We start from the raw sequence: 25,899 nt of genomic DNA on the forward strand, positions 1-25,899 counted from the left end.
ACAACCCTAACATCACTCCCACTATTTAAAACTAACCTAAAACTCTTCCTATCCAACCACTGGCTCTGCTCGTGTAATAACCCTGACTAATCATCTTCATCAATAAGCCTGACTAATCATCTTAATCTTCATTTCCTTTATTCTCATTTATTTGATTCATTAACATTCCTTCTTACTTAATAAATCTAGACTACTAGATTTTCATCACCACACTTGATTCTGATACTCCCTCTACTAAATGACATATATCTTAATTTCTTAACCTCTAATGAAATTGCTTTTAGAGTAAACAATGTTCATAACTCCTATATTCTCCAGTACTACACTATTCTGTATTCAAATGACTTCACATCCTGTTGGAGTGTTACAATTCTATGTTTTTTTCTGTATATTTTTACCTGTTTAGAAGTATTGTAGTAGAACATAGGCTTACAGTTCTGTGTATTTTTATTTTGCATATTTCTTGTATAATCTAATATCTTGAATTTTTGATATTTTGCTAAAATCTTTAATCTCGTTAGTAGTATTGTAGTGGAGCTTTTCTCCTCGGGCCTCCACTGAAAATGGACATGTATCCAGTTGGACTAGCCCGGTAAACAAATGTAAAATAAATAAAATAACTTGCCTACCGATGAAGTATAAACAATAGGCAGGAATTGATGCCAATAGAGTTTATAGTCATCTAGAAGAAAATTCAATTATGGCAGTAGAACAAAAGGACAATAAAAAAAGTCATATAGAACAAAGGATCATCTAATGTTAAATAAAGTCATAATGGAGAACTGTAAAAAGGGGAAGAATCTAAGTATGGCATGGATTGACTACAAAAAAGCATTTGATAGTATCTCACATTCATGGATAAAAGAGTGCTTAAAAATGTATAAATACATCCTACACTGATAGACTATGTTACAGTGACCATGAAACAATGGCAAACTACTCTGCAATTAAATCATGATAAAGGACAAATTACTATCCCAGGCATAGAAATTCAAAGGGGGATATTCCAGGGTGACTCTCTGTCACCATTACTATTCTGCCTTGCCCTTAACCCATTAAGCTGTCTACTTAACAGCTTAGACCATGGCTATAATGTGGCTACTAGAAAACAACAAAGTCTAAAGACTTCTCATTTTCTCTTTGTCGATGATTTAAAACTGTATAGCTTATCAGACAAGGAACTAAAAGCACAGCTACAGGTTGTTAAAACCTTTTCAGATGATATTAGAATGTCATTTCGTCTTGATAAATATGCAAAAGCAACCTTTAAAGAAGGAAACTGCAGCACCAGGAAAACATTAGTTTGGGAAAAGAATGTGACATAAAAGAACTTGAGCAAGAGGGAGTGTATGAATACTTGGGAATTGATGAAGGATTGGCAATAAAACATGAACAAATGCATATAAAACTTTGCAAAGAGTACTTTAGAAGACTTAAATTAATCCTGCAAATAGCATTGATGTCCAGGAACAAAAACCAAGCTATAAACCAATTTACTCTGCTTGTCCTAACTTACAGTTTCGAAATAATTGATTGGCCCCAAAATGTGTTGGATAGATTAGATATTAAAACAAGAAGGATGCTTCATGCTTACCAGGTGGTCTATAAAAATCAGTGTATACCACGATTATATATTCCCCGTTCCGAGAGAGGGCTGGGCCTCCTTGAAATTGATTACATGTACAGATTTGCAATCGTGGGACTTCACACATATCTGCTACTTCAAGAGACCCAGACGTAGTGAAAGCTTTGAAACATGAGGAGAACAAATCTAAGATGACTTCTATGCTTAACCTAGCAGAAGCATATCACCGTCAAGCAGGAATGGAAATCAAACCAGAAGTAGATAAAAATCAGGCAACAACTGAGTGTACCAAAAAACAAAAGAAAGAATATAAAGTGAGGGACCAGATGAAAAGTCAAGAAATGTGAAAAAAATCATAAATATAGTGGCAAGTATAGAAAACGTCTGGAAGAACCTCATGTTGAACAGGAACAAATGCAGGAATGGTTGAGACTTGAATTTAAACCAAGAGATGAAAGGTCAATATTGGTAGCCCAAGGCAGTGGTTTACATACACACTGATTTACAAAGTCCATTGAACATGTGAGAGAAACAGATAAATGTAGGTTTTGTAAAACCAAACTGGAAACAGTCGCACACCTCATTGCTTGTTGTGACATACTAATGACAGAGGGCCTGTACACTGAAAGGCACAATAGTGTGGCAAGACTGTTGCACTGGGGATTGTGCAAACATTATGATTCTGAAGTGGCTGAGAAGCACTAGAAACATGAGCCACAAAGCATTGTAGAAAATGATCAAGTCTTCATCACATGGGATCATCCATTACCAAGAGTTCAAAAGATTGATGCTAGAAAACCAGATATAGTAGTCCAAGAAAAGAAGACAAGAACAGCATTGATCATTGAAATCACCACACCCAGTGATTACAGTGTCCTGCGTACAGAGAGACACAAGGTTAGAAAATATTAGGATCTGCAATCAGAATCGAGAGCAACATGGAAGAAGGATACCCAGATAGTTCCAACTGTAGTAGAAGCAACGGGTCTTATAAAAAAGAGTCTACCATCATATTTAAATAAGCTACCAATATATGTAACTCTGTACGAATTATAGAAGGAGTCATTACTGGGCACATAGCAGGTGCTGTGAAGAGCAGTTTTGGCTGACATCATAGAGTGATACTATACTAACTTCATTAACTTTAATCATACTTTGACTTAGGAATGAGGTCCATTCCCATCATGGTACTAGAAACCCAAAAAGATTTGGAGAAATTAAAAAGGGAATACATCTAAAATGATTTCCCTGCTTAACCTAGCAGAAGCATATCGGTGTCAAGCAGGAATGGAAATCAGACCAGAAGACAGTGGTGGCTGGTGACTTCAAATCACAGGGGGGCTGCAGGAGACAGCTGAATGGGTGGGGTCAAGGGGAAGGGGTGTGGTCAACCAGAAAGGGGAGGAGCTATGCACAAAACCACAAAAAACTAACTTTAATTAAATGCGCTGCCCTGGGTGGCAAACCATCATTATGAAAGTCCAATCAAGACAAAAATAAGTGTAGAAGAATAAAAATATTTCAATGCATTGGCTGCATGACAGCTTACTTAATATCTAGATGGAAACAAAAGGTTGTGAGGCATGAAAAAATAAATTACTTTTTAAATACATTACTGGAATGCCAGTCAAAATCAAGTATAAGAAAAACCAGAAGCACTCAACTCAAACCACTTCTCCTTGCACTGCAGTTCTAATATATAATATATTCAGCTTTATTAAAGTACCAAGTAACATGCTGAAAGAAATATATGTGATGCCCCCACTTGTAAAAATGTTTCTTATCCAAAAAAGACCTGCTGCCTGACAACTTGTTTCATGGGGAAAACATGATAAAAGTAAAAAATGAAAAGCAAACAAGAAACAAGCTCAAGATACATTGCTTAAAGGATTACTGTGCAGGTTATGGACCACACATGATTGGCATTCTGTTTAGTTTACGGGTAAAGTCTGTAGAGATGACTGGAAGTCTCCAACAAGTGTAATGAGCTTTTTAAAATAATGGAATCCTGTCCTTTAATACCCAAGGCTTATACATTATCTAGTCAAGTATTCTCTGCATGGCAACAACAGAAAGGCTTTCAATGTTGGCAATTCTTTAACAGTATGCTTATTAAAGCTTACTTGCATCTTACGATCTCAGACAAGCTTACCTTATGGTCATTAAAGCATTGCTACTTAAAAAACACAGAGCAACAGGCACTTTGAGTAATAAGCATAAATCAACAGTACAAAAATATGACAGAAACCAGACCATTCTGCAAAATCAAGGACAGATGAAAAGCCACTGTAGTACTTATGCAGTGTGTCCTCCCCATCCAAGGTAGATACAACTACTCCTTGCCTTGCTTGGACACATCCAGAGTTACTACATGGGGGAGTGGGGTGCAACAAGCATGTCACAATTTGAAATCTCTCTGGCTGACTGTGATGGCCCTGACACATTTGTCATACCTCTCAACCTCAAGAGCAAGAAATCTGGACAAAGCCATACACAGAAGTGGGACAAAGGCCCAAAAATAAGGACAATTTTTAAAAATTGCTCCAATAAACTTAGAAAGATAATAGAATAGGTCGTGCATTAGTATGAATTTTCTGAAGGGTATAAAATCTGAAACTCAAATGTCTGTCATTTTCTAACTTCAGTCTTTAGTGATTTGTCACTAATTTGCCAAAAAACACAATTTTATGAAAAATGGACCAAAAATGTGATGCAAAAATATAAAATAGACACACAATACAGCTGCTACCTGTCAAAGAAGGGACACTTTAATATTAGTACTGCTACCTTGAGCAGCTGACAAAATAAAAGAATCTACATGCATTTCAAGTAATCTTAACTTTGATTATTACGATTATTTCTTAATTGTAAACCCTCCATGTTTTCTTCCAAAATTGCTATTTTGTGGAGGGATTATTAGGGGGAAGAGCAACATTTTGAGCCAAAAACTGGGGACAGTTGAGAGGTTGGCTATGCCTAATTCTATAAAGCAATTTATTTGCATGTATCTCTCAACCTGTTAATACAGTAAATCTGAACAAGGCCAAATATATTGGGGGCACATATAAACAGTACTAAAAATTGCTCTTGTATAAATTGAGACAGTTGATAGAACAGCTCTTACTTTAACATGCATTTTTCTGAAGGTTATAAAGTCTGAAACTTATTATTTAGTGACTTAATTCCTAAATGATTTGCCAGAAAACTACAAATTTTATGAAGAACAAACCAAAAATAAGAAGCAAAATCTATTCATTCTTTGAAAATCTGGACAGTTGGGAGGTATAGTTCAGCTGGGCCTGTCTGAGTTTGCTGCCCTTCCCCCCCTGACAAAATAATGGTTGAATGGAGCCTCTGCAACCATTCCAATGAACCATTACTTGGCTATTTCACTCCATTTACCATAAACACTAATGTGTATACTGCTTTACTTCTATGATGAGTTGGACTTCATTTGAAAGTTTTATTTTGTATTTTACAGCACAAACACCAAGTAATCTGTTAAACAAAGCAATGCAGTCTCACAATGAAAACTTAGCATTAAAACTTCTCTGCCCTTGAAACTCACATTCATTGAAACAGCATTGAAACCCACATTCAAAGAAAATACATTTTGCCACTGGCAGATAAAGATTAATTTTGGGCTGTTTTCAAATCATAGGCCCCTTGCATATGAAACATACATGTGCTCTTTGATACACCTTCCTCATTGTACTAAACTTATATTCCTTGTACAATACAGTACACTTGTTACAGGGTGTTTTAAATTTGTTTTGAACATTTTTCCAGTAAGCAATGAAACAAACCATATGCACCCATAATGGCAAAACTGCCCAGTTGAGAACATTTATCATAAAAAAGTCTACTCAGACTTCCACAGTCCACCATTATTAGTAAATATACACAATTCTACAGTCCACCATTATTAGTAAATATGCACAATTCCACAGTCCACCATTATTAGTAAATATGCACAATTCTACAGTCCACCTTTATCAGTAAATATGCACAATTCTACAGTCCATTATCAGTAAATATGCACAATCTCTGAAGTAAGTCATCTAAATAATTCCACATTAAAGAAATCTGTAACTAATGAAGCGGTTGCTGCTAACAACCACCTTTATATTTCATGGTTTCATCGAAAAATAAAGTGTCTGTTGCCTCTCAGGAATAAATTGCCTATATTACATTAAAAAATGATAAGCTAGTAATAATATTGCAAGAGGAAATGGATGGCAAACTGATAACAGACTCATAGTATCTTCACCAAGGAGAACATTCTCAGTACGGCAGCATCCACCCCTTGTGGGAGTAGAACCCACAGCCTTCTGCATCAAAAGCAAGTACACAACCTGTTGTGCTATAGTATTAACTAGGCAAAGCACTAAACTTCTATTCCCCTGCAGCTCTCAGCTCCTTGTAAAATCTACTCAATACTCAACTGCATCTCAATTTCGCAGCTCAAGAAAACTGGAAAAAGCCAAAATGTATTGGGGGGGGGGTCAAAAGCCCAAAAACCAGGGACACATTAAACATTGCTTGTATAATCTTGGAAAGTTGCTAGAATAAAATGTTGTGTTGCCACCATACATTTTACTGCCAAGGTCCCTGAGCAAAAAACAGTCAGAGTAACATACCACTACGCCACATCAGCTGCTTTGTAAAAGAGAGGAAGACTGAAACTTAAACGGCTATCATTTAGTGAATTTAGTTCTCACCATAGCTGTCAACCTCTTAGTACAAAACACCTGGACAAACCCAGTAATGAGGGAATACAGCCCTCAAACATATTCAGTGAATTCAGTTCTTGCCATAGCTGTCAACCTTAGTACAAAAACCTGGACGAAGCCAATAATGGGGGAATACAGTCCCAAAAATAGGGACAAATTTAAAATATTCATCTTATAAAGATAGAAAATTGCTAGAAAAAAAGGTTGTGCTACTATGTATTCTGAAGAACATGAAGTATGAAATTCAAATGCCGGTCAATTTTACTGCTGACAGAACAAAAACAATTTTCAGCAGAGACGCAGGGATTAATACTGCAGACACGTCTTTGTAAAATGGCAGGGTACCAGAGTAAATCCACACAAACACTGGGAGGAGATGCAGACTCCACACAGAAGCCACCCCAACCAAGAATCAAACCAGAAAACCTACAGCTGTGAGGCAACAATACTACCACTGCACCATCAAATATGCAAGGAATTAAACATTCAGAAACCCTTAAGTCTGAAATTCAAATGCCTGTCAATTTTATTTAACATTTTTTAATCAGGACAGTCTGACTTGGAACAAAAAAACAATTTTTAGCAGAGGCCCAGGAAGAAATAATGCAGACATGTCTTTGTAACATGGGAGGACACAAAAGCAAACCCACACAAACACAGGGAGAAGATACAGACCCCACAAAGAAGGAACTCCAGCCAAGAATCAAACCCAAGAACCTGCAGCTGGGAGGCAACAATGCTACCAGTGCACCATCAAATAAAAACAAACCCATACAAACACAGGGAGAATATAACAGACCCCACAAAGAAGGAACCCCAGCCAAGAATCAAACCTGAGAACCTGCAGCTGTGAGGCAACAATGCTACAACTACACCATCAAATATCAAGCATTGCAACATTTACAAACCACAGATATTATGAGGAACAGATCAGATCGAATATGAGGCAAAAATCTGCAATTTATTTACAAATGGTGGTGGGTAGGGAACTCAAGTCTTTAACACCTGCATACAGGGTACAGGGTTCAAGCCTGAGGTATTCCCTACCACACCACCATGAGCACCTGGGGCATTTACACACACACACACCAGAAGGTCAATCCAGTAAAAAGCACCATACACACATCAATCCAGTATAAACATTGTAAAATAACAGTAAAAAGCACCATACACTTGCCTGAATAATATATCCAGCTAACGTACATCCTGCCCGTGCAATACAAAGACCCGCGAGATCCCAACCAAAGCTCCTTCCTGATGATGAGACTGTCCTGACTGCTGCTGTTGCAGTCCGGATGCGACACATAATCCCAGCATGTCTGTGCACTTTAAAAGTGCACAGACGTCTCCTTGTGTCCCTCTATGGGGACTGCCTGGAGCATGTGCATAGACCGACAGTAGTCAGGACTACTGCGCATGTGCGAAGTCCGTGAAATTTAAAAAATAATTTTTTTTTCTATTTTTTATTTTGAGAGGGCTGCAGCCCGATGCCACGAGCTGCCCCTGCCAGAAGAAGATAAAAATCAGGCAGCAACTGAATGTGCCAAAAAATAAAAAGAAAGAATATAAGGTGAAGGACCCGATAAGAAGGCAAGAAATGGGGAGAAAGCATAAATATAGTTGCAAGTATAGAAAACTTCTGGAAGAACCTCATATTGATCAGGAACGAATGCAGGAATGGTTGAAGAGAGGCAAATTCAAACCAAGAGATGAAAGGTTAATATTAGTGGCCCAAGATAGTGGGCTATGTAATCGTTGGTTTACAAATTCCATTGAACATGTGGGGGAAACAGACAAATGTATGTTCTGTAAAACCAAACTGGAAACAGTCACACACCTCATTGCTGGTTGTGACATACTAATGGGAGAAGGACTGTATACTGCAAGGCACAATAATGTGGTGAGACTGTTGCCCTGGGGATTGTGCAAAATTTATGGTTTTGAAGTGGCTGAAAAGCACTGGAGACATGAGCCACAAAGCATCATAGAAAATGATGAAGCCTATATCACATGGGATCATCCATTACCAACAATTCAAAAGATAGATACAGTGGTCCAGGAAAAGAAGACAAAAGTAGCATTTATCATTGAAATCATCACACCCAGTGACTACAGTGTCCTGCGGGCAGAGAGACATAAAGTTATAGAATATCAGGATCTGCAAACAGAAACGAGAGCAGGGTGGAAGAAAGATACCCAATATAGTTCAATAGTAGTAGGTGTTATAAAAAAGAGTTTAAAATCTTATTTAAATACTCTACCAATACATGTAACTCCATACTAACTGCAGAAGGAGTCATTACTGGGCACATTGCGGGTGCTGCGAGGAGCACTTTTGGCTGACATCAAAGATTGAAACAATACTAATTTCATGAACTTTAATCGTACTTTGACTTAGGAATGGGATCCATTCCTGTCATTGTATTAGAAACCCAAGGGATTTGGAGAAATTAAAAAAGGGATCAGGAACCAAAACAAAAAAGACTAATACCACCAAATGATGAGCAAGCCAGGAACACAGTGTCACAAGAACTCCACCAGGATAATCAAAAACCTTTTATTGAGCACTTTCATCAGGTTGTAACCAAAGACTTCATCAGAATACAACAAAACATAATATACTCTTGTTAAATATACTAAAACCTGTAAGAACACATGACATAGTAAGCCAATGAAACTTCTCATAACATTAATTATACACAGACTTTCTCTATCTAACACATCACACTTAAATTCATGGACAAATTCTAATGTAAAACAGCAAAAAAATATTGTTACCTAAAAACTGACAGAAATGTTATGATAGCATTTCAACAAACAGAAACCATAATAAACAACTCAAACATGTAAAAACTAATAAAAACTATATAACATAAGAATGCAGCCTTAATAGGCTGCTAATATTGATGTTGTCATTAAGACCTGGAGGGGCACAGGCATTCAACTTAATTTGCCAACATAATTCCCTGAATTCTAAATAATCTTCTCAGGGACCCCCTCTAGGATCTACTTTGACCCCTTCAACAACAGCAAATAAAAAAACGTGTTGAATATTTTTCTATAAGCTTATACAAGGGATTATTTTTATTACCATTTTTATGTCCTTATAATGCTCATAAATTCTGTCCCTTAACTTTGTTTTAGTTTTCCTAATATAGAGCATATTACAGTGCTGACACAGGACAGCATAACTAACCCCTTTGGAGTTGCAAGAAAATTTGCCATTAGGTTTTATGGTAGTATGGTTCAACTTAATCTGGTCACAATTCATGACCAAATAAAATTGAGAACAACAGCCACATTTTTTTAGTCCCAATAGTAGTGCTGCTACTTTCAAAAACATTTACCCTCTCAAATAACTGCTTAATGCTTGAACCTTCCCTAAACACTATTTGTGGCATGTCTCGCACCTGGTCTAAAATACCAGGATGACTCCAGAACAGCTGCCAGTTTTTCTTTCCAAATATTTCTGTCCCTTTGTTACTAAGTTTTCCACTGACCATCGAAGTATCACTACTATTTTAAAGAATTGCACTGAAAAGCATTAAGCAGTTACTTGAGAGGGTAAATGTTTTTGAAAGTAGCAGCACTTGGAACAAAGCCAATTTTCAGTGGAGGCTCTGGGAGAAATACTCCAGGTGCATGTCTTTGTAACGTGGGTGGAAACCGGAGCACTCAGAGGAAACCCACACGAACTCAGGGAGGGCATGCAGACTCCACACAGAAGGCACTCCAGCTGAGAGTCAAACCGGAGAACCTCTTGCTGTGAGGTGACAACCCAACTGCTGCACCACTGCACCAAAGTTTATCCCTGGGGGGGGAGACCGAGCTGCGATGTTGCAAGTAGACCAAGTGTGCTATGCAGACTTGTCTGTTAGGTATCCTTATTAAAAAGTGTTATTCTTGGCTTGCAATAATGGTAGGGGGAAACCGGACCATAGCAGTGGTTTTATCTGGCAATGTTGCAGTTGCTGGGGGGGGGGGCGAGCTGCGATGATGCAGGTAGACCAAGTGTGCTATTCAAACTTGTCTGGTAGGTATCTTTATTAAAAAGTGTTATTCTTGGCTTGCAATAACTGTAGGGAGAAACCGGACTGTAGCAGTGGTTTTATCTGGCAATGTTGCAGTTGCTGGGGGGGGGGGGGGAGCTGCAATGTATCAGGTAGACCAAGTGCGCTATGCAGACTTGTCTGGTAGGTATCCTTATTAAATAGTGTTGTTCTTGGCTTGCAGTAACTGAAGGGAGAAACCGTAGCAGTTGTGTGGGTGTGGGTTGTTGTGTTTGTGGAAGGTGGAGATGTGCCTTTGTAAGTGTGGTGTGAATGTTATGCATTATGAAATGGAGAAATTAAGAGTAAAATTTTGCTCAGTGAAGTCCCCAGCAATTTCATCACTGCTTGATTCAGACATATACATTCCCTTGTGTTTGTCAGTACTATGTTTGAGTGCATTGTTTTGGAGGGTGGTATCACTGCTACAGCTGCTGGTACTCTTTCTATACAAGTATATGCTTCTCCAAGAGTCTGTTGCTGAGAGGATGAGAAACACACTACAAATATACAACTAAGACAAACTACATAAAGCAATAGTAAGAAAGTACTAGGTCACATCAGAGGCTTGGGAGGTCATTGATAAGAAACTGAGAATTGTTGTAAAATTTATCATTAAATACCATAAGTTCAGGTTATACTAAAAGAGAATAACTATGTAAAGATAACCATGTCAGCAGCCAAAATGCATTACAAGTTGAATATTTTACTGTGCACATTTTAAAAAATGGGTAGACTAGCCTAAACTCTGGACTGATGAGTTTGCTTTTTTTTTTTATTCTTGGTAATTGCTATTCAGAAGTGAAGAGACATACAAGGGAACAGTTTTAGTGGCACACCAGGCTATTTTTTTATTTCTATTGTCATGCAAAGCTGACTAAATAGTTGAATCTAGCAAAGCTGGAAATGTGAGACTGTAGCCCACTGAAGGAGGGGAGATGGGAGGAGTAACCTGGCCAGGAACTGAAACTTGCAAAACTGCTCCTTGTGAAAAGCCTTTTTTATCTCAGTAATTTGTTGATACTTTTGCAAGTTTCTTTCAGTGAATGTGTAGTACATCCGTAGGAACAACATTTGTAAAACTCAGCGCATACCAGTCAATGACACATGAGCTGCAGACTCTCAAACTTGGCAGTTTTTTTCAGGAGTTCCATTGTAAGTGAATGGAAGTCTAGTCTGACAACAAATGGTAGGGCTATTTGTCCTCACAGTCTGCATTATAGGACAGATTTAGCTTTCCAAAGGAATCACCATGTCTGCCCCCATGCGGGCAGACAAGAGTAAAAACAAAATAAAATTAGGAATGAGTACTTATTTTGCTGAAGGCAGCTTTGGGAGGTGTAGTAAATCATGGCAAGATAAAAAATATATGTTTTCTTCATCATTTGCCCGTAGTGGTCCTTTAAACATTTTCTACAGCATCAAAAGAGCAGTTTGGATAAGCAGGTATATATCACAGAGGATACTACTGCTGTGGAACAGACTCCCCATCTGCATAAAACAAAGTCCATCCTGTCCATATTCAAGCACGGCTTATATCTATGGATAGGAAACAGAAAACTTACCCCAGGACTGTCCCTTGTAATACTAATGGACAGAGGCAATTACTAAATGCTTTATCCCATGCATGAGTCCCCCTCAAATTATCTATAGTATGATTACAATTATTCTCATTAGGGGTACTATATAATTATCAACCATGGGATGGACAAAGCCAATATCTAACTAAATGGGATAGATTAATTTGAGCACAAAAAGAGAAACTGGCTAGGCTTGAAATGGCCTGCATGCTAGCCTAGTATGTATGAACCTCTGAACCTAAGTGAAAATACTATACACAATGAAACACTTTGATTTCCAAATGTCACCCCCTAGTAAATTAATGTCAGCATGTTAACAGACTCTGTGACAGCAGTAATCACACTTCTGACACCGTACATCACATTAATATGCTATTATTAATACGTGCATACGTTACCAGCATATTTCAATAAGAATAAAATTGATAGCGTGCATACATTGAGCACAGCCTCAAAGATGTGCATTCAGCACTGATGAGGGGGGTATATATTATAACGACTCACATACACATCATTTAAATTGTTATCCTAATGCCATTCGATAATAATTTTTAGTTTCCTAATTACTTCCACTGGGAAAAATGCTGTTACCATCTATGGCTTCTTCAGACAGACTTGTTTCATCTTCTGTTTTAGTCTGGGTGGACTCCTACTAAATTTGCTCAAGGCTGTCTGTTTATGCATTTTCCTGTTTCTTTTTCATACTGTGCCAGAGCCCATTAATTTCCTGTTCTTCTGACTTGTCTGACAGGTGCAGTGGAGTCGTTGCCATTGCTGGAATGTGTTTACTTATCTTGGTAGATGCTGCTACTCAAATGCAGTGACAACCCCTGAAAAATATTCCCATGCCAACACCTCAGCTTTTTTATTCTGTACTACAGTATTAGATTTGCAAGATATTTTTGAAGATAACCTTTGCTCTCTTTGCATCTTATTTGACAGAATGATTCAATCTATCACAGCTAAAAACATTTTTTTTATTTCTGACATGGACAGCATTGCCTATGCATGAGCTGATGAAATAATAATTACAATTTTATTCTACTAGAGAGAGAGAAATAAGAGTAATACCAATCCCCATTTTAATATTCAACATTCTCCTGAGAGTTCTTTGCAATCCACATTCTGTGAGTGTTATGCTTGTGATAGAACCACACATAGTCTGAAAACAATTTAAATTTTATTTTGGATAAAGATAAGAATTACTTGAATTAAAAAGCAAGACTTTTAGATTCTCACAAGAGGATAAAAACAAACCAATTACTGTGATTTTTCATCCTTTGCAAATAATAAACTACCAGCCTTGCTGTTGTTTATGTAAAATAAAACCAAAATGAAAATACCATAAATAAACTCAAAAAAAGTTAATGATGTGTGAATAAAGTGCACTTTCAAAGTTACTTGATGAGAAAAGAAATGAAGCTACTGTAGAGAAATTAAGGCAATGGGTAGAAATTCTTCGACTCACTGTTTTTCAATGCCTTCATTACCTTGTTCAAATGCTAGCATGCTACATTAACATACCAACTCTTCAGTAATTATTCTGATCTCTTCAAATTGGATTTAAATGATATATAGTCCCTTGGTCAGTTTACTCCCTGTCACCCTTTTAATGCAATCAGGAATTAAAATGCTCAAGAAAACATTAAGGACGCTCATTTTCTTAGAATTTCGCAGTAAAGTGAAGAGTGGTTACACGTTTGTCTGTTCAGTGCTGTAGAATATTCCTACAATAACTAGAAACTCTGCTAAAACTTATCCAGCTAAGATAACTATTTTCAGTCAGTTTATTTTCAGAGCCAGATTTAGCCTGATATAAACTCAGATATCTATTTTTCCCTTTTTTCATTTATTTAGATAAATAAAAGATCACTGGGTGTACTGGCAACCAAGGTTTGCAAAAAAGCATTAATGTAAGAGTTATCAGAAATGCAACTGCATAGTATAACAATATGCAACTAGTAAAAATCAAAGGTGAAATGCATGATATGATGTTATCTTTTAAAAGTACAAGATCATATAAAGGAACAATAAAAGTGGTCATTTTTAAAGATTTGCAGTGAACAGAGTGAGCATAACTGAATGAAATATTTGTCAGAAGTAAATAACTCTGAAGCTAGATTCTTCTTGTTAGGAAACAAAGATATTAACAAGTCAACATCAGCATTAATGTAGAGACCTACTGTGAAGGCCATGTTAAAAAATAGACTATCCGTACTCAAGGGGTGAAGTAAACAGCAGCAGTAGTTTACTGGTCATGAAGAATGGGTGTGTGTCAAGCAAAATATTGTCAAGCAGAGAAGTATCACACAGCTGACCGAAAGGACAAAGGGATAAGAAAGAAGCCTGAAAAAAATAAATGTCTCTTTAGGGGCTGTGAAGAATAAAATGCAGATAAGAGCTTCCTCGATCAATAAATGCAAAAATGATATTGTAACTTCTGATCAAAAATGCTGGTGCAAACCCAGAGTTTGACTTTATAATTCTGGTCTGCACTTATATGAAGTACAGTTGTATTCAGGGCATTAGAAATGTCTGGAAGAGTTTGTATTCAACCCAGCATTATAAAATATAATGTCACAGATTATGACATTTATATAGAACGAGTGTTAAAAGGTGAAGGCAGCCAGATTAATATGCATCATCTGTGTTATAGAAAGACATGCTACCTTTGCTTAAATTTGTTAATGCAATGGTCATTATTTTGGGAAAATTCAACTCACTACAAGGTGAACATTATTTGCACATCTTTTCTATCACTGTCGATGCCTGCCCACTCACTGCTCTATCTAATTGCCCAAAGCCAAAGTAACTAGCCACAGTCTAAACACCTATTTTTATTTATGTTGTTAACTTTTGCCTAAGCGTCTACAGCAATCTGTTTTTCTTCACCCTCATTTCTTTTTCTCAAGAAATAGAATGATATAGAGAAAGAGGCATACAGAAAGAAGAGAGAGAGACAGACAGACAGACAGTCAAGAAATAGAATGATATAGAGAAAGAGGCATACAGAAAGAAGAGAGAGACAGACAGACAGTCAAGAAATAGAATGATATAGAGAAAGAGGCATACAGAAAGAAGAGAGAGAGAGAGACAAACAGACAGACTGTCAAGAAATAGAATGATATAGAGAAAGAGGTACATGGAAAGAAGAGAGAGAGACAGACAGACAGACAGTCAAGAAATAGAATGATATAGAGAAAGAGGCATACAGAAAGAAGAGAGAGAGAGAGAGACAGACAGACTGTCAAGAAATAGAATGATATAGAGAAAGAGGCATACAGAAAGAAAAGAGAGACAGACAGACAGACTGTCAAGAAAGAGAATGATATAGAAAAGAGACATACAGAAAGAAGAGAGAGAGACAGACAGACAGACTGTCAAGAAAGAGAATGAGAGCAAAAAAGAAAATTACATCTACAGCTGTATTTAGAAATGGGGGGGGGGCAGAATGTGCATGTTGTTTTTTGCTAATTCCTAGAAGGAATGGTAACGTTGCACAAAGAACTTTCTTCAGTGTTACAGAACCGGTGACGTTTCCTCATCTAAAAAATCCTCCTGATTGTCCTGCACCTATATTATGATGTCTTAGAAATTTACTCACTCTTTTTGCATGATGTTGACATGGCTGACTACCCCCCCCCCCCCGACCCTCTCTTTCAAAGAGGCGGCAGTTGCTTTTGCTAGAGCCTTTTGTCTGTAGAATAAAGTCGTTGTACTGGACAAACAAATCTTTAGCTCTCTCAAAAGGATTGAGTTGGTTCTGCTTATCTTCTCACTTCTTCGACGCCTGTCTAATTCGTCATTTTCAGAGTTAGAGATTATCCCAGAAACTGCGCTATACAGTGAGATGAATCAGCAATTGCTCTAAAATGCCAGATTTTTTGTAAACTTTAGCTCAAGTGAATTTGTTCTCTTGAACAGAAAACTAAGGAGATCAGACTGTGTTTATATGATAGCTTACAAATAGGATGTTTATTTTCTTGAATATGATGACACATAGGAAAACTGTTCCATGACTGTGAAGTCTGCTATAACTGCAACAGCAGAACTGTGTAAGAATTGGAAAAAAACATATCAACATTGCTGAGGACTCTTAGTAAGAGAAAAAAAAAAAGATGTGATGTGAAAGATTCTAGGACAAGGCTATGTAGAATGTTTTTTGGAAAGGAATTCATACATGCTGTTAAATCAGAGTTCATCAAACCTGAATTATGTAATATTTAACTGACAGAGGATTTATGATTCATTGAAAGTCTGAAGAAGGGTGATATACACTGAATGCAGCCATGTCATAATGTCACCATACGTAGATACCTCAGAGTTAGGATATTTAAGCACAAGGTGTGAGACGGCAGTTTATTGATGGTGAGCAGTTTTTGTGATGGTGAAGTGTACTTTGCTAAGCTTGATTGTGGCCAGCAATTGCATTTCTCAGAGTAATTAGAACTTTCCATTCCATATAGCTGTGGTCTGCAATAACTACACTTGGTTCTTCCCACTGCAGTTTGCCTTCTCTTTGGAAGGAGAAGATGCTATTGAACCAGTGACCAAGATGGCAGTTTAGTGGCGGTACAGTCCTGATTAGGACTGTGCATTGCAAGTGCAAAATCATTAAATTCACCCGATTGAGATACTTTTATTTTTGCCTTTGCAGTGTACAGTGAGTCCAAATATAGCAAGGGAAATGCTTATAATTCCCAATTTAGGATTGTGGCTAAGGTTTTGGAACAGATATAGTATTAAAATCTGATGAGGCAATCAACACAATAATGTCTGTGATCCAAGATATTGCAGCAGATATGCCTGAGCTGAAAAACACATTGTGTAGCGTCAGTCAATAAATAAAAGACCTGAAAGAAGGCTGAAAAGCAACAAAAGGATTGCTTTTCTATCATCAGAGGGAACTTGATTGCCCTCTTGAAAAAATTGCCAAGCTGAAGGAGCAGATGGGCAGAGTGTTAAGGAGTACTGAAGATGCTGAAAACACTATGACAGTCTGTACTTTATTGGATTAACTAATGGTATAGAAGGGAATGATGACATTTTGCTTCTAGAAAAGATGTTTCAGGTTCATGGTTGACCTCCTGAATTAGGTGTTAACATGGAATGGGCTTACAGTGCGAATCACAGTCTGTCAATGACAATAAACCTCACACCTGTGGTGTGTGGTTTCATCACATAAACCAGAGATATGGATTATGGAAAATGTTGTTGAGATGAAAGGCATTTCAGTACAAAAAGCTGAAATGTGCAGAATAGTTTAGCTTTTAAATCTGTAGAAGATGACTGTCAATTGAGGAGGCAACATGAAAATAATACAGATCGGAGCTCAGGTTAAAAAAGTATACCATTCTACCTTCTTAAAGGTGGTTTGTCAGAGGAAGTGTTGGTTGTAAACAGCAGGCAGCTGAAGCACATCGGGATCTCTCTGGAGGTGATGGGAAGTAAGTTGAACATTCACGACAACTGGGAGAGTGCAGCCAATGAACAGCAAATGGATGTGTGGTCATTCTATGGAGATGAGTTACCACAATAAATTCCTACCCTGGTTATTAGTACTAGGGCTGTTAAAACTCCAGCTAAGCTTGTGCCTTACCTGAAGCAACACTGGGTATGAATATGTCAGTTTGAGAGTTGAAGTCTGATCCTGTTACAGACTGAAACGTGGACAACCCAGTCAGATTCTGTGGATATTGATAACCTCTACTGTGACCATAAGAGAAATTTCAAGGACTTCAATGATAAAATATCAAGGTCCCACATAGATAGTGCCAAGAGTGCTCATTGAGAGCTGATGTTTGGCCTCAGTCAGTATGAGTTACAACATCCTGAATTTTCAGGTGAAATCAGACACAGACAGTGGGGTCTTAGTTTTGGCCAAGTGTTCTCCCACCAGTTCTGCATTTCTTTTGGTTACAGCTTCCTGAGGTGGTGCCTTTCTTTATATGGTGGAGTAGCCCAGCTATTGGATGGTATAATGCAGCATCCGCCAATCATTTTGGTGAAGGGTCATCTGGATGTGGGTCATGTAGTGGAGGAGCCTAGTTATTGGATGGTGCAATGCCGCATTACCCAATCATTTTGCTGAAAGATGATCTGAATATGGGTCATGTGGTGGAACAGCTTAGCTATTGGATGGTGTAAAACAGCATCACCCAATCATTCTTCTGAAGAATGATCTTCTGATGCCTTCCAGGATGACGTGCAGCATCACCCAATCATCTTGCTGAAGGATGATTTTCTGATTCCTTGAAGGATGATACAGCAGCTCTTTAATTTCTCAGACAATGCTCTTGAGTTGATGATTAAACTCTTTAGACCAATCACATAATTGTACTCCTACTTTTTGGGGACCTTGAATCCACTGTATAGGGTGTATCCATCCAGCAACCCATGCTTGGACACTATCCCACACCCAGAGGTGTCCAAAGAAAGATATTTGTGGGATTTTGCATGCATAATTCTTTTTAAAGTCATTATAACCAGGATGTAATGGGCCAAAGGTGTCCATAAATTTCCTTAGTTATTTGTAGCTTGTACGGTAATGTTGCCTTTCAAGGCTATCATTATGCACTTGTGCCATAGCCCTGTACATTAGTTCCTGAAGGAAGGAAATGGTTGATCTTATGATTGCTATATTTAAATATTTCATCCTATATTCCTATTCAACATTTTATTTATTTATTTGCATTTGTTGACCGGGATAGTCCACTGGGTCGAGTTGGCCCATTTTCAGTGGAGTCCCGGGGAGAAAAGCTCCACAAGAACATACATTACATTACATTATATTTACATATATGTAAGGTTACATTACTTAATGTACAATATTCAGATCAATGCATTAGGTTAAACCAGGTTGACGAGACAAAGCTCTATCAGATATTTATGTAAGAGAACAAAGAAGGAGGGTAGGAAGACAGGCGGATGAGGAAGTAATTTAGGTAGGAGCATGAGAGGGACATTCCCATTTGGAGGATAGATGTATGAAGAGCTGAGTTTTGAAGTTATTATGGTTAGGTATGTTGTGCAGGTGAGAGAGGAGAGAGTTCTAAAGTCTGGCTATTGTGCAGGATAGTAGTAGTTGGCCTGGGGGATGAGAGGGTTTGTGTACTTGAAGCAGATTTTGGTTCTCTGATCTTATGGCGCAGGGGGAGTGTAGGGTGTTAGTGCTGTGGCTAGGGATGGACAGTCAGAAGGTTTGAAGATGAGCTTGTGAGTAGTGGTGATTTGCGAATATCTAAGGTAGGTGGGGAGTTCTAGCCATCTGAGGTTGAGTAGTGAGTGGCAGTGATGAGATGAACATTTGGAGTCGGTAGCGAATTTGCTAATTTTGTGGTAGCATGCTTGTAGTTTGGAGAGCAGGCCTAGCTGGAGATTGGTAAGTAGTGGAGTGCTGTACATGAGGGATGGGAGGAGGAAGGTAGCTGCAAGTGTTTGCTGGGTGGAGGGGCTGAGATAGCGATTGTGTCTATATAGGAGACCGATCTTCTGATGAGTTTTTTGATAGCAGAGTATATGTGGGAGTCAAACTTTAGGTTTTCATCGAAAATGATTCCTAGCAGTTTGGTTGAGGGGACTATTTCTAGTGGAGTTGTATTGTGGCTTGTAATGCAAAACAGATTTCTGTCTAAAGTGGAATTTCTAGTACGGGTAAAGATCATTAGTTTTGTTTTGGAGGCATTTAGGGCAAGGTGATTGGCTTTCATCCAAGATTCGGTTTTGGGGAAGGCAAGCTGGGTTTTTATTAGTAGCTCAGTGGGGGAGGTGGCAGAGGAGATGATGGTGGAGTCGTCTGCATACTGGATGGTGGAGGCATCAGGGATGGAGAGGTGGAAATTGTTGATAAATATGTTAAAGAGCACAGGACCAAGAACAGAGCCTTGAGGGACTCCAGTGGGTGTGAGTAGGAAAGGAGAGGTAGATTCCTTCCACTGGACAGCTTATTGACAGTTGGATAGGTAGCTGGTGAACCAAGCAAGGGCGAAGGGAGAGAGATGTAAGGATGAGAGCTGGGATAGAAGTAAGGGATGGGAGATGGTGTCAAATGCTTTTGAACGGTCTAAGAATAGTGATGAAACATATTTACCATTATCACATGCTAGGGTGATAGTCTCTAGAAAGGAAAGGAGGGTAGTGATGGTACTGTGGCTAGGGCAGAAGCCATGTTGGGTGTGGGAGAGAAGTTTGTTTAGGTTTAGATGTTGCATGATTTGTGCATGGATTTTTTTTCAAGTATTTTTGAGAGGGGGGTGAGTATGGTTATAGGTCTAAAGTTGGTTGTGTCTATGTTTTTACTGCCTTTATAAAAAGGAATGATGCATGCTTGGCACCAGATGGTTTGGATGTATGAGTCCTGTATAAATCTGTTTATGAGAATAGATACAGGGTAGGCAATGGTTTCAGCGGATTGTTTGAGGAAGGAGGGTGGTAGATTATCTGGTGCATTAAGACAGGGTTTTAGCTTGAGGAGAAGTCTTTTTATTGTGTTTATGGGGATGGGTTTGAGGGTAAAGGGGGAGGAAGGAGGAGGCTTGCTGTTAGGGGGGCAGGAGGAGTGGTCAGGGAAGGAGGAGGATAGTTTTGCAATGCAATAAATTAAGAAATGGTTGAACTTAGTGGCAGTGTGAAGATCTGAGAGAGTAGGGTCTGGACATGGGTTGCTTTTATTGCCTGGGTGAAGGATGGAGGACACAGAGCTCCAAAATGTTTTTGGGTTGGATGAGTGAATGGATTGGAGTTTATTGTAGTAGTTTTTGCGATCTTTGGTTATCATTTTTTTGGCTAAGTTATGTAGTTGTTTAAATTCTAGGAGTTAGTTGGCTGTGTTTTGTTTTTGGTATTGTTTCCATTTTTTGTCACGCTGATGCATGATGTTTCTAGTTTCATGGGATAGCCAGGGGCAGGGATTTCATTTGATTCTTTTGGATCTTAGGAGAGCCTGTTGATTTAGGATGGTTATCAATGTATTGTTAAAATAGGATAATGCATCGTCAAGTGGTAGAATTTTCAGGGGTGACCAGTCAATGTGCTTCAGGCATTCGCCGAGTGTCTGTGGGTTGAAGGAGGATAAGTTGCGGGTTAGGATATATTGGTGATGTTTTAGGGGGGTGGGTGATATGCGGTCAATGAAGGCAGGTAGGTGGTCGCTGAGAGGATCGAGTAGAAGACTGGCTTGAGAGGCAACGTGGGGGTGGGTAGTGAGTATCCAGTCTATGATGGTACCAGAGGTTCCATGTTTCTTGGGCCTGGTTGGAAGGTTTATGAGTTGGGTGAAGTTGTAGAGATTGATGAATGGGGTTGGGTGTTAGAGTTGATGGAGGCCCAGTTGATTTTTACGTCACCAATGATATAGGTTTCGAGTATTATATTGGAGTTAAACCAAGATAGTATGTCTTCTAATGTTTTGGTTTTATTGCCTGGGGGGATATAGATGGAGCAGATGCATAAAGATTTGCAGTTATTAAGCTTTAGATAGCCTATTGATATTTTGGCATTGGAGAAGGTAGGGATGGGGTTGGTGTATGGAGTTAGAGTATGGGTGGATGGGTATATAATAGCCACTCCACCACCTTTTCTCTGGGTTCTATCATTGCAAAGAGTTTTGTAGCCAGGAGGAAGGATTTCATTGTCAGAGATGGAAGGTTTAAGCCATGTCTTAGAGAGCTGTAATATCAGGTTGGTTGTGAGAAAGCCAGGCATGCAGGTTGGGGATTTTATTTCTGAGACTTTGTGTATTGAAGGTGGTTAGCCAGATGGTTTTGGGTTTGAGGGGTTTGGTGGGGATGTTACTTAGGTGACTGGCTGAGATGGGTCCAGGGTTAGGGTGGATGTCACCTGAATGAGAGAGGGAGTTGAGGAAGAGGTGTTGGAGGTGATAAATGGGGAATAGGAAGGAAGGGTTGCTGAGGGCTCCTTTTTTTGAGATGATGGTAAGAAAGGGGTGATGGGAGGGAGGAGTAGAGAGTATGTATGGTTTGAAATAATGTCTTGGTTTAGAGGAATATAGTTCAGGTGCTTGACATTTATTACTTTTTTCTAGCACATACTTATTGCTGTGAAATTCTCTTTGTTTTAGTGTCTTCTATGTGATATTGTTACTTTTTACATTGTATAAGAGTATAGTTAAATGACATATTTTAGAAATTGTGTCTGAAGATATTTTTTCTCTAACGTACATTATTCAAAATTAATTGGATCCATATATTCTTTAGGTGCATTTGCACTTCCTTATTTCAATTCTGACTTATTAGTTTACTGGTCCAATGAGCTGCACATGTGCCTGATATAACAACGTGGTCTTGCATTGGAACGGCATACTTTGATCCTTTTTACTGCTTTTTCACCAAGTCATATGCTTCTTTCTTTATAACAGAATGCTTTCAGCCCAGTTGCTGCTTTTTCACCAGGATTTATGCCTCCTGATTTGAAACAGCTCATGCTGAGCCTGTTTATTACTTCTTGACTACACAGAATACATAGGGATTGCCATTATATGGCAGTTACCTAGTGTAATTACATCTAAGCAGACATTGCTGCTATTATTTCGGTCACAGGGACAAGGATGAAATCATTTCATTGAACCTTTATTTATTGTGGCTATTTTTCTAACTTCTATTGATCATAATATTTCTTAATTGCTGGACCTTAATTTAACAAATTGAGTGGAAGGGAGGCATTATTGTCTACTGTGTAGCAGTGAATGACTGATAATGGGGCAAGGTAAATGTAAGGCATGTGTGCATTTGTGTGTTTTCTGACAGTGCATGGGAGGTATGACCCATTACAAGGTATATATGCTATGTGGATGAGGTTCAAAGGGAAGTCATCTGTATGTGGGAGGATATTTACTACCTGTATGTTTACTTATGTTGTATTAATACAGAACCTTGTTTGTAGTTTGCAGGCTGGATGATAACCATTCTGGCTTCATGTGTTGGCTACTTAAAGTGTAGGCTGTTATAAAGATAGGAGGAACATCAGGAATCAGCAGTTGCATATCTTGGTGCTACGTGCTCTTACGTATTATCATGGCTAGTCCTAATAAATATCTTTTTCCAGGGGGATGATGTTTTGTCTTGAGGGATAGGTTTTGGCTAGTGAACTGATTTGAGTTCAGGTGTCCTTAGGACCTGCGTGGATTCCTCGTGTGTTTGCTATGTGAATTGGTAGACTGACAGGTGAAAGATAAAAGATTGTTTGATGAATGGAAGTAGATAGTGGATGTTGGCTCAGTGTTTATCCTGGGGTTTTTGTTACTCTCTGTGACCAGGTGTGACTGTTTGCTGTTGAGACCTATAGTAATTTATAAGTATAGTAATTGCAGGTGGGGATTGAGGTTATGCAGGACAGCAGTCAGTGAGTACTAGCCATCGGGTTAAGACTGGTAATTGAAAAGACAAAAACGTAAGAAGATGAAAGAATCCAGCCAGTAAAGTATGGAACACCAAATTTAGCGCTTTCATTCACTTTATTTACCGTGAACTTCATCAGAAAACAACTCTCCCAGACACTAAAGCACTTTATATAATAAAGCAATAATCACATGATCTATGATGTCAGTCATTAATTAAATCCATTAAAGTAAAAGAATAAATGAATAAAAAAATGTATTAAATAAATCTATTTGCTAGATCATATATAAAAAATTATATATATAAAAAAATATATATATAAATATAAATATAAATGTAGATATATAGATAAAACTCTTACATTCATTTAATTTGTAAAAAACATTTTATATTCACTAAGTCATTCAGTCCTGGAACATGATCAGCTCCTAAATACACTTGCCAAATGGATTCTTTACATTCCAACAAAAGTTTGGTGTTACCAGTAAATAAACTATTGTCAACACTGTCTAGGACAGAAAAAATAAACTTTTTAAAATTAATACATTCGGTAGAATGTTTGCCCAGTGCGTTCGTCATGTCCTTTTTTTTAATAGCCAAAATGTGTTCACTAATTCTTTTCTTAAGAGTTCTTGTAGTCATCCCAACATAATAGCTACGACAGGACTGGCACTGGGCTAAATACACTACCATTTCACTATGACAAGTGTAATATTTCTTAGACCAGTGTGTGATGTTAAGATGTGAAAAATAAACCGAAAATGAATTACTTAAAAATCTACACTGCTTACAATGATGGCAAGCATAAGTACCCTTAGTGTTAATATTTACTTGTTTGTCAGTAGCACATGTATCTACTTTCTTCTCTAATAGACTCTTCAAGTTAACAGCTTTCTTGAAAGTAAAGTTAGGTCTAATACCTACTACTTTAGCTAATTCCTGATTACCTAACACTACCTTCCAATTTTCAACTGGTAACAACAAATTTTTGTTGGAATGTAAAGAATCCATTTGGCAAGTGTATTTCCTTTATTTCTTTTAGAGAATCCCTACTGTTATTATTGGCAGATAGTTTAAGCTTTGTTTCCCTGGCATTTAGTTGCAGCAATGGGTTTAATAGCTTCCTTTCTAGAGAGGAGACGTTTTTCTTGAGTTAGGTTTTAAAGTTTTAGCTAAAATGTTCTTCACTACATTATTTATAGCGCCTTCCTTACCCATCCTTGTTATCTGCTTTAATGCCAAGTATACCAGTACTATATGCAGAGCAAACAAGACTTTCAGAGATTTGACAACCTTAACTATTGCCATCTGTCTCTGGTAGAAGTATTATATAAACAAAGCAGTCTTCCTCTGTAAGAAGCCTTACCATTCAAAAAAACATACTTAAGAAAATCTAATCTGACTCGGAACATGCATTTTCTTAAAAATTGGTAAGATGCCTACATGACTAATATAATTATGCAATGTAACATTGTTCAGTTCTGTGATTTTTCATACCTATGGGTGAGGAGCAGCAGGCTTGCAATGGGCTACACTGTAAACATCTCTCAATATCACTCTGAAATTCATTTATGCATCTGACAGCAGCAAACTAAAATGCTTTACTATGGCCATTATTTATTCATATATCTTATCACAATCAGACCTCTAAGATGTGTGCATGTGTGAATGTGTGTGTCTGTCTATGTGTGACGGTTGCAGTCAGTTGCATTATATGCATCTGACAACAGTGATCTGAATGCATTACGTGGTTATGTGTGTGTGTGTGTGTGTGTGTGTGTGTGTGTGTGTGTGTGTGTGTGTGTGTGTGTGTGTGTGTGTGTGTGTGTATGTGTGTGTGTGTGTGTGTGTGTGTCTGTGTGTGCGTGTGTATGCATGGGAGTAACAATGTGATGCACTGACAGTGTCAAAATGAAATGCAAAAGTGTGTTTTTTATTTAGTTAGTTATTTAATCATTTATCTGAGCATAATCAAACATCAGAATTGCACAGAGTCACTAAACTAGCTGTACTTGGTAAGAGTGTGTGGCTTGTTTGCCTATGTGTTTGGTGTGTTTGTGCATGTGGATGTGTGTGTTTTTGTGTCTGTTTTGTAGTAGAGATAGCAGTGGGGCACACTCTATGCATCTGACAGCAGTGATCTAAATTCATTGATATTGGCCACTATCTATTTTATCACAATCAGACATCTGAATTTTACAGAGCTAATAATGTGGATGGAATTGGTAGACATATCTGCATATATATGTGTGTGTGTGTTTGTGCCTGTGTCTGTGTACCTGTGTGTTTGTGTGATGTTGCGGTTAGCAGTGGATCGTAATGTATGCATCTAACCACAGTTATCTAAATTCATTTCCATCGGCGTTATTTATTTTTTCACAATCAGACATCTGAAGTATACAACTTTAATAGAGCAGATGCAATTGATGGGCACATCTGTGTGTGTGTGTGTGTGTGTGTGTGTGTGTGTGTGTGTGTGTGTGTGTGTGTGTGTGTGTGTGTGTGTGTGTGTGTGTGTGTCTGTACCTGTATGGTGATTGTAGTTAGTTGCACTGTATGCACCTGTAAGCAAAATGCCAAAATGTATTACTGTAGTTA

Source organism: Protopterus annectens, chromosome 11.part0, assembly GCF_019279795.1.
Source record: "Protopterus annectens isolate FY-2018-M chromosome 11.part0, PAN1.0, whole genome shotgun sequence".
In the NCBI taxonomy this organism is placed as follows: domain Eukaryota; kingdom Metazoa; phylum Chordata; order Ceratodontiformes; family Protopteridae; genus Protopterus; species Protopterus annectens.